We start from the raw sequence: 6,483 nt of genomic DNA on the forward strand, positions 1-6,483 counted from the left end.
CGATGGAGAAATCAAAAGCTTTACAGACAAGCAAAAGCTAAGGGAATTCAGCACCACCAAACCAACTCTACAAAAACATGCTAAAGCAACTTCTCTATGTGGGAGACATAAGAGAAGAAAATGACCTACAAAAACAAACCCATAACAATTAAGAAAATGGTCATAGGAACATACATATCGATAATTACCTTAAATGTGAATGGATTAAATGCTCCAACCAAAAGACACAGGCTCACTGAATGGATACAAAAACAAGACCCATGTATATGATGTCTACAAGAGACCCACTTCAGACCTAGGGACACATACAGACTGAAAGTGAGGGGATGGAAAAAGATATTCCATGCAAATGGAAATCAAAAGAAAGTTGGAGTAGCAATACTCATATCAGATAAAAGAGACTTTAAAATAAAGAACATTACAAGAGACAAGGAAGGACAGTACATAATGATCAAGGGATCAATCCAAGAAGAAGATATAACAATTATAAACATATATGCATCCAACATAGGAGCACCTGAATCCATAAGTCAACTGCTAACACCTATAAAAGAGGAAATCGACAGTAACACAATAATAGTGGGGGATTTTAACACCTCACTTACACCAATGGACAGATCATCCAGACAGAAAATTAATGAGGAAGCACAAGCTTTAAATAAGACAATAGACCAGATAGATTTAATTGATATTTATAGGACATTCCATCAAAAAACAGCAGATTACACTTTCTTCACAAGTGCACATGGAACATGCTCCAAGATAGATCACATCTTGGGTCACAAGTCAAGCCTTGGTAAATTTAAGAAAATTGAAACAAAATCAAACATCTTTTCCAACCACAATGCTATGAGATTAGAAATCCATTACAGGGGAAAAAACGTAAAAGAAACAAACACATGGAGGCTAAACAATACGTTACTAAAGGACCAAGAGATCACTGAAGACATCAAAGAGGAATTCAAAAAATACCTAGAGACAAATTACAATGAAAACATGATGATCCAAAACCTATGGGATGCAGCAAAAGCAGTTTTAAGAGGGAAGATTATAGCAATACAAGCCTACCTCAAGAAACAAGAAAAATCTCAAATAAACAATCTAACCTTACACCTAAAGGAATTAGAGAAAGACAAAACCCAAAGTTAGTAGAAGGAAAGAAGTCATAAAGATCAGAGCAGAAATAAATGGAATAGAAACAAAGAAAACAATGGCAAAGATCAATAAAACTAAAACTGGTTCTTTGAGAAAATAAACAAAATTGATATCCCTGTAGCCAGACTCATCAAGAAAAAGAGGGAGAGGACTCATATCAATAAAATTAGAAATGAAAAAGGAGAAGTTACAATGGACAATGAAGAAATACAAAGCAACAAGGATGTCCACTCTCGCTACTATTATTCAACATAGTTTTGGAAGTACTAGCCATGGCAATCAGAGAAGAAAAAGAAATAAAAGGAATACAAATTGGAAAAGAAGAAGTAAAACTGTTACTATTTGCAGATGACATGATACTATACATACAGAATCCTAAAGATGCCACCAGAAAACTACTAGAGCTAATCAGTGAATTTGGTAAAGTTGCAGGATAAATTAATGCACAAAAATCTCTTGCATTCCAATACACTAACAATGAAAGATCAGAAAGAGAAACTAAGGAAACAATCCCATTTACCATTGCAACAAAAAGAATAAAATACCTAGGAATAAACCTACCTAAGGAGGTAAAAGACCTGTACTCAAAAAAGTATAAGACAATGGGGCTTCCTTGGTGGCACAGCAGTTAAGAATCCACCTGCCAGTGCAAGGGACATGGGTTAGAGCCCTGGTCCGGGAAAATCCCACATGCTGTGGAGCAAGTAAGCCTGTGTGCCACAACTACTGATCCTGCAATCTAGAGCCCACGAGCCACAACTACTGAACCCACATGCTTACAGCCCATGCTCCACAACAAGAGAAGCCACCATGATGAGTAGCCCGCGCACTGCAACAAAGAGTAGCCCCCACTCAACGCAACTAGAGAAATGCCTGCACACAGCAACAAAGATCCAACACAAAGAAAAATAAAATAAATAAATTAAAAGAACAATTTGCAAGTATTATATAAAAATATATTTAAAAAAACCAAAACTATAAGACACTGATGAAAGAAATCAAAGATGACACAAACAGATGGAAAGATATACCATGTTCTTGGATTGGAACAATCAATAATGTGAAAACGGCTATAGTACCCAAAGCAATCTACAGATTCAGTGCAATCCCTTTCAAATTACCAGTGGCATTTTTTACAGAACTAGAACAAAAAATCTTAAAATTTGTATGGAGACAAAAAAGACCCCAAATAGCCAAAGCTATCTTGAGGGAAAAAAATGGAGCTGGAAGAACCAGACTCGCTGACTTCAGACTATAATACAAAGCTACAGTAATCAAGACAATATGGTACTGGCACAAAAACAGAAATACAGATCAATGGAACAGGATAGAAAGCTCAGAGATAAACCCACACACCTATCGTCAACTAATCTATGACAAAGGGGGCAAGGATATACAATAGAGGAAAGACAGTCTCTTCAATAAATGGTTCTGGGAAAACTAGACAGCTACAAGTAAAAGAATGAAATGAGAACACTCCCTAACACCATACACAAAACTAAACTCAAAATGGATTAGAGACCTAAATGTAAGACCGGACACTATAAAACTCTTAGAGGAAAACATAGGAAGAACACTCTTTGACATAAATCACAGCAAGATCTTTTATGACCCACCTCCTAGAGTAATGGAAATAAAAACAAAAATAAACAAATGGGACCTAATGAAACTTAAAAGCTTTTGCACAGCAAAGGCAACTACAAACAAGACAAAAAGACAACCCTCAGAATGGGAGAAAATATTTGCAAACGAATCAATGGACAAAGGATTAATCTCCAAAATATATAAACAACTCATGCAGCTCAATATTAGAAAATAAACAACCCAATCCAAAAACAGGCAGAAGACCTAAATAGACATTTCTCCAAAGAAGACATAAAGATGGCCAAGAAGCACATGAAAAGCTGCTCAACATCACTAATTTTTTGAGAAATGTTAATCAAAACTACAATGAGGTATCAACTCACACCAGTTAGAATGGGTATCATCAGAAAATCTACAAACAACAAATGCTGGAGAGGGTGTGCAGAAAAGGGAACCCTCTCGCACTATTGGTGGGAATGTAAATTGATAGAGCCACTATGGAGAACAGTATGGAGGTTCCTTAAAAATCTAAAAATAGAACTACTATATGATCCAGCAATCCCACTACTGGGCATATACCCTGAGAAAACCATAATTCAGAAAGACACATGCACCCCAATGTTCATTGCAGCACTATTTACAATAGCCAGGTCATGGAAGCAACCTAAATGCCCATTGACAGCCGAATGGATAAAGAAGATGTGGTACATATATATGATGGAATATTACTCAGCCATAAAAAAGAATGAAATTGGCTCATTTGTGGAGACGTAGATGGATCTAGAGACTGTCATACAAAGTGAAGTAAGTCAGAAAGAGAAAAACATATATCATATATTAACGCATACATGTGGAACCTAAAACTTGATGCAGATGAACCAGTTTGCAGGGCAGAAATAGAGACACAGATGTAGAGAACAAACGCATGGACACCAAGGGGAGAAAGTGGCAGGGGGTGGTGGCAGTGGGAAGAATTGGGCTATTGGGATTGACATATATGCACTAATATGTATAAAATAGATAACTAATAAGAAGCTGCTGTTTAAAAAGGTAAATAAAATAAAATTCAACAACAAAAAAAGATGGCATCTAAAAAAAAAAAAGGTAAATTAGGACTTCCCTGGTGGTGCAGTGGTTAAGAATCCGCCTGCCAATGCAGGAGACACAGGTTCAAGCCCTGATCTGGGAAGATCCCACACTCTGTGGAGCAGCTAAGCCCGTGTGCCACAACTATTGAGCCCACGTGCCACAACTACTGAAGCATGTGTGCCTAGAGCCTGTGCTCTGGAACAAGAGAAGCCTCTGGAATGAGAAGCCTGTGCACAGCAGCGAAGAGGAGCCCTGGCTTGCTGCAACTAGAGAAAGCTGCACAACAATGAAGACCCAACTCAGCCAATAATAAATAAATAAATAAATAAATAAATATTTTTTAAAAAGATGAGATGAATCAGATTGAAAGGATACGATTGGGGAAATGACAGAATGGTGAAAAATGAGAACAGTTAGGATAGAAAGAATGAAATAAAACACATGAATCAAAAATGGGCATGGCATAGGGCAGCATGGAGGAAAAGGAGGAATAAAAACAAGAGGAGAAGAAAACAAAGGGACAGGAGCAACTAGGGACAGGAGCAAATAACTCATTTTAAGTGTATATTCCATGCCATAGTTTGGCCTGGAGAGCATCTCCCTTCGTAGCAGAGCCAAGTCCTACACTGCTTTCTGCAGAGTTAACTTCTCCACCAATTTCCTCTCTCTCATGCTGTTCGATGCTCCAAGCTTCTTTGGAGTTTAGCCCCTTGTCATTCCAACTTCCCCATAGGCTGTGGAGATATTTGGAAATCTGAAATAAATATTGTTCAACTATTCGCTCATTGTCCTAAATCATTTGCAATTACAGACCCCAATGGCCTTGATGTAATTTACCAATGTCAAATGAGAAATCCCTTATTATATGTTCTGGTCATTTCTGTCAAAGATCCGATGATTGGGAGCACAGCTAAAATCCAAATGAAAACATCAGTGATGTGGTAAAACAAAAATCCTACCCTTCCCACCCTTCCACCCTCAAGAGAGAAGTATTTCTGAATTGAATTAGACACTTTCTCCTAAAAAAATGGTTTGGCTCACCAAGATTTTCTACCCTGGCTGAGGGAAGTTACATAGTGTTGCAGCAGGGTTTTGGTTTTGGGGTTATTTTTTTTTCATTTTTTTCAATTACAAACTCTAGGTTAAGGTTTTGTTCCAGCCAGCACATAGTGTGTGTGTATGGTTTCTGTAGCATTAGCTCCTAAATTACTTTTTTATTCAATTTTTTAATCTCAATTTGATTAATCTGACCTACCTAAAACCTCAGGGTATCAGGTAAATGTTTATTTGCCAGGATGTCTCCTGCCTGCCATGTTGTTTTTGATTTCATCTGAGAATTCTACAATATGGTTGGGAGTGTTCATCAGGATGCAGGAGCCTCTGGTGGGATTTTATTGCCTTTCCCAACAGGTTAAGCACTTATGACTTATTGAGATGATTGCTGCCATCCTCTCACTTTCTTGTCAAGCATAAAGGGCAGATGAGTGGATGTCTCTGCTAAGTGATCACTCAGTGCATCAATTTGAGGCAATGGGCCGGAAAGGGTTTTATCTTAAATGGTATTTTTGTACTTTCACACGTTGTATGTCACTAGAAATCCTTGATAGCACCACCTGACAGTTACCCACAGCTGCCAAATCTCCTTTCTCAAGATACAGGCTCTTCAGCCTCACTGACTGAATGCCTTAGTCTCTTAGAAAACCAGCAAAGGATGGAGTCTATCCACTGGGCTGGCATCAGACTGGGAGAGTCATCAATCTCCACAGTCATCCGGAGCCAGGAGGCAGGACTACGCAGGTAGGGGGCTCTGCTTCCGGACTCTCCTTATGATAAACCCACAGCAGCTGAAGGAGTCTCTGTTCCTTACAAACACACTGAGGGTGGCATGGGGCCTGACATATAGTGGGTGCTCAGTGAATCTTGGCCAATGTATTAATTATTAACTAATAACAAGTACTAATTACTATGAATTAATGAATACAACACTGCCAAAGACCTAGTTTCTCTATCCTTATTCCTTTTACCACAGGAGTATTAGAGACTGTTTTGTATTATATTATAGACTGGTTTGCTTCTTAGAATTAATTTTTGTGTCCAGAGAGAATGCCACTCTCACCTTACCCTAATTAAAAGATTCCAAAGAAAAAGAAAGATTTACATAATATTTACACAGCTTTGTAGGAATAATTCTGATCAAAAATCATGAGTTAAATAAAAAAGAATCATAGGTTAAACTTTCATACATAAAACAAGCTACCTTAAGTGTTGGTTACTTGTATACACAAGGGTGCTCCAAATTCAGGAAGGAATTAAGCACATCTTTTGAGCAGGATCCAGAAAATCATCCATATCTGTGCTTTCCTGAATTACAAACAGGTGAGCTCTTCACTGTGAGTTCCCACTGGGGGAAGATGAAGAGTTAGTTGAGTACAGGGACCATGTCTTCACTTGTGTATCCCCCAGAACCTAGCAGTGTGCTTAGGATGGAGAAAGCAGTATTGATGGAATTCATAAAACTTTGGAATCATAATGTTCAGAGTTCAAATTCTAGTTCCCACTTTTTTTTTTTTTTTTTTTTTTTTTGTGGTACGCAGGCCTCTCACTGTTGCGGTCTCTCCCTTTGTGGAGCACAGGCTGCGGATGCGCAGGCTCAGT

This window comes from Mesoplodon mirus (assembly GCF_964341445.2).
Source record: "Mesoplodon mirus genome assembly, chromosome: 6".
Taxonomy (NCBI): Eukaryota; Metazoa; Chordata; class Mammalia; order Artiodactyla; family Ziphiidae; genus Mesoplodon; species Mesoplodon mirus.